Genomic DNA, 11592 nt, shown 5'->3' on the forward strand with positions numbered 1-11592 from the left:
GCCCCAGTGGTAAACTCTGTCCTGTAAATACATTCTTACTAACTTTGACTACAAAGTATTTTCCACCCCAAATGATGAGGCTACATAGTTTTTGTTTGTTTGTTTTTCAAAATGATATTTTTACAAAGACAAAAGTATTCACTGGGGGTAACTCTCAAATCACAATTAACAAATACAAAGTGATACTGATAAATTACTGATAGGGAATAGTAATAAGTAAATTTCAAAAAATGTAAATATAAGCTATAAATTAATTTCTTTTTGGAGCACTGGCATCTTGTAATTATTTTGAGCTATAAAGCCCAAATCCAATCATGAATATGGAGCAAAGGACAAAGTCACTCAGAGGAGTTGAACTCGATGTTTAACCAGCACAGTGTGCCAGGTTGCAGTGATTCAAATCACTAATGAAATCCCTGTTATTTGCAAGGGATTTAAAAAAGAAAACAAATAAAAACAACAGAACAAAAAACAGCAACAAAAAGGGAAGGGAAAACATTAAGTGAGGTAGTAATTTTCCAGTAGTCAAATGTTAATGAAAGCATTTACTCATGGAAACTGGAGTTTTATTTTTATATATTAGTTTTGCTGTCTTATTTGTTTATACTAAAAATAGTTACTCTTTATATTTTCTTGTGAGATCCTTCAGAACCACTTCTAGAAATGGCATCATTTGCCATAAGTATTTTGTTTTCTCTCCATCTAGTTTTTATGAAGTAGTGCTAACTCTGCCTTAATTTGATTTGGCATCCCTGCAATTGAACATTTGTAAGTATCTTGTATTATGGCCCATCTGGGTTGTCATAGAAACCAAAGACCTCCATCCTCTTCCCTGTAGTTAAAAATGGAATGCAAACAGGGCTTCAAAGTGACGTTCTTCTAGTACGAGTGACAGCCCTGTGAAGTGCAGAACAGCAAGGTTGCTTATTGGTTTTATTCTCCCATTGCCTAGCCTTCCTGCTAATTCTGAAACATGCAGCTTTCCTCTTGAGAAATCTGTGAGATACTAATAGAATTTTAAAAATATAAACATCAGAAAGAGGAAAGAATGTAGTTAATTCCTTTCCTACTCTGCTAAAGAAGTGCAAAATTAACAGTGTTTTGTTCTCCCTGGGTTAACTGTCTGGTCTGTTGACACCACAGTCAGTGGTGCATGTCACAGAAGCACGAGCAGTTGCTATAGTTTTCAGTTTCCATTATTGTCCCATTTTTATTTCCGAGGTTATATCAATGTGATTTTATTTCATTAGAGCCTACAGCCTTGTGGGTTAAGTATATACCAATAATTTATTAGCATAGAAATTTATTAATATGCCAATATATAGTGTCCTGTCATTGGAACTAGTGAGAAAACATTTTTATCTCCATCTGAGACAAGATTCTGTTCTGTAGCCTAGGCTGGGCTACAACTCCCTGCTTCTTCCTGTGGTTATAGGTGTGTCCCACATTGCCTGGATCCTGATAGACCGTCTTATGGCCCCATTCCGCATTCTTGATGCTTTTCAACCTTATTTCCTTTAGCTTCTTTACCAGAACCATGTGTAGCTCTAATTTTTGTCCTTAAATGCCTGATATGCTTCTAAGGCAACTGTGATAAGTAACACCAGTTTATTGTTGCAGCGGTGTTTGCAAAATATGTGTTTATTGTTGGTATTTGTTGAGTTATTGATGTGGCATTATTCGATTTAAAGTGTTGAGTTCTCATTTTCTTCTTTCAAAACTTTGTTGTTTTTCAAGACAGGACTTTTCTATGTAGTCCTAGCTGTCCCAGAACTCACTCTGTAGACCAGAGAGCTGCCTGCCTCTGTTTCCTGAGTGCTGGGACTAAAGCCCAGTGCCACCACTGCAGACCTTAAATTTTCATCTTGACTTAGTTTAAATTATAGAAAGCAGCACAAACCTGTAATGTGAAGTCAGTGATGAAGAACTGAGGACTACGTGTGTACCCTAAGAGAAATGCTCACAAGGGTGAACTTTAGTTGTCATTAGTTGGTGGAACATAGGAAGCTTGGAGTCAATCCTAAATCTCTTCTGTTTTTGAAAAGGACATTCTAAAGCCTTCAGTTAACATCTGTAGTTCCACATCTCAACTGATAGCCAGTGGTCATTTTCAGCAGTAACTTGGGAAGTGTTAGAACTATTACCCCATGTTAGTGAGAGACCCCGTGAGTCTCTGTGGGTATGAGGAAGAAGTATGATTTAGTTGCTGTCATCAGTATAGATGAGAAACACATTTTCCAAACAGCTCTGTATTCCTTGGCGTGTACTGTCGAGGCGAATTCTTCATACTAAACACATTGCTGCCATATTTACAGTTTGTTGCATTCACTTATTTTACTGGTGTTTTAGTTCTGTTTTGTTTGCAAGTATGAGGCCGCTGAGAGAGGGTTAAGGAGCCTTCACTTTCTCTCCAGTTTAAAAATTAGACTCTCTCTTAGATCATTATTCCCATTTATCAATGTCTATTTAATCAGACCAGAAATGTTAGTTGTTCAGCAAATGTCACATTGCCAGCAGCTTTGTGGAGGCCCATGTCTCCCTAAGCACATGGTAGGGCAGGTTTTCCTCTGAGCAACACACTACAGGGCAGGCTTTCCTCTGAGCACACTGTAGGGCAGGCTTTCCTCTGAGCACACTGTAGGGCAGGCCTTCCTCTGAGCACTCTAGAGGATGGGCTTTCCTGTTCACACTGCATGACTCATTCCTGGGGAGAAAGGCAAAGCTCACATGCAGACTGAGACCTGAGAGGCTTGAGAAGAATAATGGGATGAATTTCTCACTCTGACATGCAGAAATCTCTGGAAGGCATCAATCTTCACAAACCTGTGCTCTGTCATTGCCAAATAAGTAAAATGTGGTCCTTTCCAATTTGTGTTTTAGGAGATTTTTTTGTACACCATTGATACAGTTCCCTCTGACTGCCAAGCCAGCAATTCCTTCTAAACTGTATTTTAGTCCTCCATGGATAGATTTTTGCATTGTCCTTCTCATATAAGCTTAATTTTCATAAGGAACAGAGCCCAGGGAACATTTTGTGTTCCTTGTGGGTAGGTATATGAGTGACTGATCCACTGGGATACTATGCTCACCCACTAACAGGAGACCTTACCTTTTTCCGAAGTAGTAATTTTCAGTTATTGTCGACAGCCTGTATTTAATGTTTTTATCAAGAACAAATTTCTTTGGGTTTAGTATTGCTTAAAATATATACTCCCACATGTTTGACCTTGTCTTTTATTTGAGACACTACTTTCTCTGTTTCCTTCTCTGCATACATATAGTATTCCAGCAGTTTTTCTGTTAACATTATAAGGAATATAGTAGTTTTACTATGTGAGTATCTTGTGTCCCCTGAAACGGTCTTCTTAAAGAACAGGCATATGCACTTCTTTTTAATATTGATACCAATAGGGGTATTTACTGAATATTCCCACCCCATATCCTTGTACTGTCCATAATTCTATTCATAGCTCTAGCATCTTTCAAAATTAAGGTGTAAGGATGATTATCGAAGTACATGCAAAACAGCAAGCAAATTAATAGTTGTGGATGATTCACAGGATGTTCTAAGAACCTTTCCTAAATTGCATTAAACATGTGGGTTAACATCACAGATAGAAACTCACAGAAGACTGGATGGTTTGTATTTGTGGTTCATCCTCTTGTCCTCTGGGATTTAGTAATCTTTTCAGCCTCTCTCCTCATTTGCATGTATATTCCTGGGTAGCAGGCTGGTTGCTGCTGATGGTACTGAAATGTTTTGATAGTTGCAAAACTGCACTGCCTTCTTCATGAGCCCAGCGCTGTGATGACCTGTTTGCACATGGGCCTGTGGTGTATCATTTTTCCTTGTACAGGAACAATAGAATAAGGTCTGACTCTAGTAGATTGAAGTGGTAGTTTTAGATTCCAATAAGAGGACCTATTGCTGGTGAGGGAGGTTGAAATTGCAGAATGAGTTTCAGCGTGAGGCAGGTCTGCCCAGCTGCGGGTTGATTTGCTCCGTGAGACAAGGAACACACATAGACAGATGGCCCAACAATGAGTCAAAGTGACAAATCCTGAACAGATACACTGTCTCTTGCCTGATTCTTAACATGATTCTAAAGAGTGGAATTTTATCCTGCCACCTGAAGGCTAAATAAAACCAAGCATTTAGTGAAAGAAATTCCGTTCGTTAAGAAATGAAAAACATGTGTTGTTAGGCAGAGGAGAGGCCTGACTATCACTGTGTCTGGACACTGAGAAGCCAGCAGTTGCAGGAATAGGCATGAGCTAGCTTTATCTTTTGGCATGTACACATTCAACATCATTCTGTTGTGAATACGCCAACATGTGGCACAGTAAGAAAAGAGTGAATTGATGTCTCTGATACTGGGTTTTTAAGACACACAAGCCTTTTGTTGTAAAAACATATCTCATATTTAGGTTAAGGAGAGCTTTTTTCACAAAATACTTTTGTGGTAAGCATTATAGAAATATACCATAACCTAAGTTTGTAATGGTTTAAGCAAGGAAAGTGTTCATGGAAAAAGCCAGAAGAATGTAGTAGAATTCTCTCATCCAGTCATCCATCTTCAGCATATGAGAGGTTCTATAGAACATCTCTCTGCCAAACACTTTCAGAAGAACTTAAGCATCTCACTCATTTTCAAAACCAAGATTTTGCAGAAGATGTAAATATGTGTAATCCCAGCACTTCAGAGGCTGAGATGGGTTGCTGAGGAATTTGAGGCCAGCCTGGGCTACATAGAGAGTTCCATACCTTTCTGGATTATATAGTAAAATCTTGACTCTAAAACAAAAGAGAACGTACTTAAAGATGCCTGGCAAGTGAATGGATGTGCTGCTTGAACTCTGAACCTTCAGTCCTCATTGTTGGTTGTGTTGAATTTTATGCTCATGTGCTTTGTGTGCACAAATGACCCAAGAGACAGAGCTAACAGCTAGCGGCATATTAGGATGATCGCTGATATTCCTCATGTCTCTGTAGTTAGCATTGCCAAGATGCAGATGTGGTGCTGAAAAGCTTACTCTGAAATGCTGTGAGGGTTACAGAGCCATTGGTTAAGGAGGTACAAATATAGCTACCTTTTGTTTCCCAAATAATTGGGATCTTATTGAAGATGAATTGTGTCGGCACCTACTTCCTAAGCTGGCTTTCATTTTATCTGCTCAAGCATGCACACCTAACCTCTGCTTAGGGCAGGGAGGTACTAATCTGCTTCTGTGCATTTGGAAAGGAACACTGGCAGTGCATGGAAACTCCGGGGGAAGCATTAGTAATGGAATTTTTTCTCTCATTCTCAAAAAGGAAATCATTTATGTGGCCACTGTCTAGAAGAATGCAAATAGACATTTGTTGTTGTTTTTTAAGTGAATTCACTGAGCAGTACATAAAAGAGAAATTCCTTAACAACTAAATATCCCAAATACCTACCCTTCACATGTCTGTAGACCCAGTGTGATCTAATTCAATGTAGGTCACCTTAGAATTGCGTCGCTTATAAGCTTAGTATCATAAGTGTATATGATACTGTGTTCTGTGTCTCTCACCATTTTAAAGCCAAAAAACAAAAACAAAACAAAAAACACTGAAGTAATTGTTTTAATACTGTGAAGACTATCAGAAGATCTTTAGATCACATCTGTTTAAATCAGTTCCCATCATTCCAGCTTTCTGGTTTTGGTTTGTCTTTGCTTCAACTGAATTTGTTAGCCAGTAACAGCGCTGCACACAGCTTCTGCTTAAGTCTGCAGCATTAAAGTATTCCTTTTGTTGCTGCACTGTTCTTGCAGACTTGGTAGAGCCTTATCAAATGCAGCCAGTTGGTGCTGCTGGTCTGAAATCACAGGAGAGCTCTCATGCGGAAGGTTAATGGGGTGTAATTATAAAGAAAAACGAACTGCTCACCTACTCTATCTCTCTCTACCTGCACCACAAGTGACAAGTGCTCTGATCTTCTGTATACTCTGGAGCAGAGGTTTAACCATCTAAAATTATGACAAGTATAACTGTCACATACACAAGCATCCTGTGAAGTATAGGTATGCACCCTGGGCAGGAACCCTGCTTAGGACAGGAGCACCTTCAACCACAAGAAGAGCTGCTTGTTAAACATTGTACTTCTGTGTCTCTTCTTCATTTCCACTCAATTTGTTCCATTTTCTTTTCCTAAAGGAGCTTTCTTCCCTCTCTGACTAGTGGCAGAGCTGACAGCCTGCACACAAGTGAGTCTGTCTCAGTGAACTATGAGACAACAGATAGTCTTGCTCTGCCCTCCAAGTAGTCTGTCTCACCTGCCCCAGACCATCCTTAAAAACACCTGGAGTGGACACATTGTATTGATCATGCTGGGCAATTGTCCTAGCACTGAGCTACACTGGTACCCCCAGCCTTAGGTTCTTTGAAGGGTGTGCAGATGGTCATCTCTTGTCACTTTCAGCACTATGAGCAGATGTAGAGAGCTCAGGTAGTGTCTGAGCAAGGTCCCTCTCCCATCCCTATGTAATTCTGAGATTATGTGCATTTCTGTGAGTTCAAGACAGAGTTACATCCTAATGTCCTTTAGTTGAAAATATTATGGGAAAAATGTTTAATAGGGAAAATGCAATGACACAGGGCAAGAATAGAGAAAGAGCAGGTGATGTCCAAGGGTTAGATGACTTAGACAGATCTGTGTTGCTAGGATCATACTACCAGGCCATGTTGTGAAATTGCCCTGCCATTAGAACATATAAAGAGTGAGCTAAGCAGTGCTGGGCTGCAGAGTTGATAGAGTGCTTTTGCCAGCTCAGCATAGAATTGAAATAAGGCGTTTGGGAAGGGTGTTCAACAACACCCTGACATCTTGTTCCTGCAAAGCCTGAAACATAGCACTCTTGGCTAGGCTGTGCTGCCTCCTGAGATGAGTAAACCCAGCATCACATACGTGCATGCATGCATGCATACATACATACATGCATGCATACTTACATACATACATACATACACACATACACACATACATACATGCCTGTGGAGGGTGCACACAAATGATGGCTGTATCACTCTCGCAGCAGTCCTACTGACCTAGCTCTGGACCTACCCGAGTAGGGGAAGGGGCAGCAGGGTCCTCAGAGGAGCAGTTATGAAAGCAGGGAAGTTTAAAACCTGTTTGTGTGGTTTATAGTATTATATACCCTAGCCACTCTGCACATGCATGTGGTTTTGATTATCCACACTCTGTTTTGAAGGAAGGAAGGAAGGATGGAAGGTAGAAAGGAAGGACACATCTATATAGTTTTTATGGCAATAAGATAAATCTGATAATGATAAAGGCCCAGTGTGATGGCACACTTTAGTCCCAGCACTAAGGAAGCAGATGCAGGTAGTTCTCTGTGAATTCAAGGCCAACCTGGTCTACATAGTGAGTTCCAGGACAACCAGGGCTCTGTAGAGAGACCCTGTCTCAAAAATCAACAACAACAAAATTATGTCCAGCTTCATGCTAGTGGCTGTTAAGTAAAGCTTCCAGTGATTTATTTCTTTAAAAATCCACTGGAGCCCAGTGTTTCCCAGTCCTAATATTGCCAGTGTCCATCCTGCTTATTAACCTGAAGTCATTGTTCCAGCATTGAAGCCTTTTTTTTGTTTGTTTGAGTTTGGAAAGTTAGCAACAGACTCTCGGAATTGTTGTTATATCCCATAGATGGGGAAACAAATCATTCTTGTTGGGTTAGCTCCATCCAGTGTGTGTCCCTGCTCTGCTGCCAAAGTGCCTCAAGTGACAGAAGTACAGTATTCTTTCTCGCGTGTCAGGATATGGAGAGACCAGCTCTGTCCAGTTTCTTTGAGAACATCTCTAGCCCTTCCAACTACTCAGAACTGTTTATAAGAAGTATATTTTACACACACACACACACACACACACACACACACACACACACACAAACACTTTTACCTTATTGTGACCAAAATATTTGATGAAAACAACTTAGGGGAGGAAGGGTTTATTTGGCTCAAAGTTTTAGGGTGAACAGTCCAAAATAGCCAGGAAGACAGGGTGGAGTTACTAGCTGCAGGAGTGTGAGGTAGAAATTCCTCATATGGTGACAGACTAGTGGGCAGAGGACAAACTTTTAGAGCCAGAGTGACTGTAACTTTTAGTAGCCTGCCTCTGCTGGGGGCTGGGAGCTAGCTCAGTTAGTTAAATGCTTTTCATGCAAACATGAATTTCTATCCTCAGCACCCACACAAATCCAACATGGCAGCACATGTCTGTCATCTCAGTGCTGGTGAGGCAGGGACAAAAGGATCCCTGGGATATGCTGTCTGACAGTCTGTGAGCTTCTGGTTTAATGAGAGACCCTGATTTAGTGAAGGGTCCAAAGATGGCTCAGTAGGTAAAGGTGACTGCTGCCAAGCCTGGCAACTGGAGTTTAATCCCCACACCCACATAATGAAAAAAGAGAACCAGCTCCTACAAGTTTTCCTTAACTTCCACCTCTCCACAACACACACATATGAAATAAATATGTGAAAAGCAGTTGAGAAAGATGCCCACCGAAAGACCTTACAGCCTTCAAAATAGTACCAGAAGCTGGAAAGTAAGCATTCAAAACCTGAACCATAATTAAGCCTGGCATAGTGGTGCACACCTTTAATTCAAACACGCACATGTGAGGCAGAGGCAGCTGGGTCTCTGAGCTCCATGCCAGCCTGATCTAAAGAGGGAACTGCAGGCCAGTTAGGGGCGCACAGTAAGACCCTCTCAAACAAAAGCAAAAACTTGGGCCTTTTGGGAAATTTCAAATTGAGACCATTTTTTTTTATGAAACTATTTACATAGTAGGACATTACTTTGTCACGGGCATCATTGATGTAGTATATTCCAGAACCTTCTCTAAAGCATCTGCTTCTTGTCTCTGGCAGACCTTTCCCCATTACTGCACCTCTGGCTCCTCGCCTGCTCTACTCCTTCACCTTACTGTGTAGGTTACTGTTTTCTCGTCGACTCCCAGAGTCTGACTCTGCTTCCCAGTACTTCCCTGCATCTGGAGATAGATGACCAAAAAAGATGATGTTCCCCTGTGGCCCAGAGCCCCATACCACTATACATTTTGTCCTTCTTCTTGGATGCTACCCAACTCCTACCAGCCCCAGAGAATCTCGTCAGAAAAATTTCAGTGGGTTAGGTTGGTGGAGTTTAATGCAAAATAGGTTTTCAAAGTAGGGGTTCCCTATTTTAGTCCCTTTTTTACTATCAGACTAACTTGTTCATGATCACTTTTGTTAAAATACTTTCCAGTTAAAAGTTTCCGTTTTTAGAGGTGTTTTGGGGGTTTTGTTTGTTTGTTTGTTTGCCTTTGTTTTTAAAGAATTATTTTATGTATATAAGTACACTGTAGCTGTCTTCAGATACACCAGAAGAGGACATTAGATCCCATTACAGATGGTTGTGAGCCACTATGTGATTGCTGAGAATTGAACACAGAACCTCTGGAAAAGCAGTCTTAACTCTGGAAGAGTGCTCTTAACTGCTGAGCCATCTCTCCAGACCCCATGTTTAGAGATTTTAAGAGTTACTTTTGTTAAACATCAAGAAAGACATTCGGGCTGGTGAGATGGCTCAGTGGGGAAGAGCACTGACTGTTCTTTGGAAAGTCATGAGTTCAAATCCCAGCAACCACATGGTGGCTCACAACCACCCGTAATGAGATCTGATGCCCTCTTCAGGTGGGTCTGAAGACAGCTACAGTGTTCTTACATATAATAAATAAATAAATCTTTAAAAAAAAAAAAAGACATTCATTTCACTCAGGCCTGTTTTCTGTAAGATGTTTACTGCTGGACATGGTTCACATCTAATACTGCTATCTTTTTTTTTTCTCAAGAGAAACTTTAGAACTGAACTTTGTTGAAAGGTGGTGTCAGCTTGGGAAATGTTCCATCTATAAGTTTGTAGATGTATTCTGCTTAAACTTGATCATTTAGTTACCTCTTTCTTCATGTCATTTTGTCCAGTATTTCTGTGAAAGGGGAACTTCTTTTATTTTCTCAAGTGATGTCCCAGGAATAGGCAATGTTTCATCTGACTAGGAATCCTTAAAGTGATAGGGGCTTGCTTTTGTTCCCCTTCTAGTTTTAAGATCATCACTGTGCTTTGCTTTATTCATTTTGTTTTTCCAGTCTTTCTGTAGCTCTGGTTGTCCTACTTCCTTCTGCCTCCCAACTACTGAGATGAAAGCTTACATTACCACACCCAGCAAGTCATCACTGTACTTAAATTGTATTTTTATATCCAGCTTTCCAGGACAGCTACTGTGTAACCATCTCAAATCATAGTTCTTTTGTGAGGAAATGGGCAGCAGCTTTAGGGCAGAGGAATGAGGCACTTTGAGTAGTGTACACCACAACTCTGACATTAACAATGCAATGGTGCCTTTTAAGTTGGGGGAGTATATCTATGGGATTTGGAGTGACAAGCTGATAGTATGTGTAGTAGTGCTGTATAAATAGCTAGTTAGAGAGAGACAAGCTTCTTGCTGAACTGGAGCAAACTAATAACTTCCATGTCACAGCTCATCATAGGACAAACATAAGGAACAGGTGCTTTCTTATGTAGCACAAAGCTAAACTCTGCAGATTGTGAATGGTTTTTACTAATAATGTTCTTCTGCTATCCTCATTACTGTGTCTGAAGTCTCTTCTGGGTCAGTTCATGTTTAAATTCAATATTATTTTTTATGTTTTGTGAACTACCATAGAGATACAAGCTATCTTGGGTCACATTTCAACACAAATATATGTTTTATAATGTGTTCAGTTTCCAAGATAAAAAGACACTAAGTAGCAGTCACTCTCTTGATACTATATTGTTTTGCTTATAATTTAAAATGGCAATGACAGCAAATCTGACCAGTGGGTGAAGATATTAGCCACCAACTCTGAAGATCTGAGTCCTACCCCTGAATCCACGTAGTGGAATGAGAAATTGTATTCCTGCAGATTGTCTGCTGACCTCTACATAAGCACTGGCCTGGTGTGAAAATGAATGACCTACAAAGATTTGAATGCTTGGTTCCCAGTTGATGGACTGTTTGGGATGGACTAGGAGTTGTGGACATGTTGGTGTGGGTGTGGACTTCTTGGAGAAGGTGTGCCACTTTGAAGACTGAGTCTGTCTGTCTGTCTATCTGTCTGCCTGTCTGTCTCCCTCTCTCCTCCCCCACCCCCTGCCTTCATCTTGCCAATAAGATGTAAACTAAACTCTCAGCTACTGCTCCAGCACCAGACCTGCCTTCTTGCCACCATGCTCCCAACCATGATGGTTGTGGACTGACCCTCTGAAAATGTAAGCAAACTTCCAATTAAATACCTTTCATTGTAAATTGCTTCTTTGGTCATGGTGTCTCTCAGCAGTAGAACAGTAACTATGACATGCATTATGCTGTATATACCCAGCCACACACGTGTTAAATAAGTGAACATAATAATTTTTTTAAAAAAATCTAATCACTTAAAAATTAATATTGAGTGGGACAGTGGTGGCATACGCCTTTAATCCCAGCACTTGGGAGGCAGAGGCAGGCGAATTTCTGAGTTTGAGG

At 40.5% G+C, this 11592-nt stretch overlaps 1 protein-coding gene across 18 annotated transcripts in view; it reads left to right on the forward strand.

Annotated features, from left to right (window-relative positions):
* Window positions 1-11592, forward strand: part of Phf21a (PHD finger protein 21A) — a 183377-nt gene that overhangs the window by 117576 nt on the left and 54209 nt on the right. The gene's annotated exons all lie outside the window — the stretch shown is intronic.

Source organism: Mastomys coucha, unplaced genomic scaffold (assembly GCF_008632895.1).
Source record: "Mastomys coucha isolate ucsf_1 unplaced genomic scaffold, UCSF_Mcou_1 pScaffold15, whole genome shotgun sequence".
NCBI lineage: Eukaryota > Metazoa > Chordata > Mammalia > Rodentia > Muridae > Mastomys > Mastomys coucha.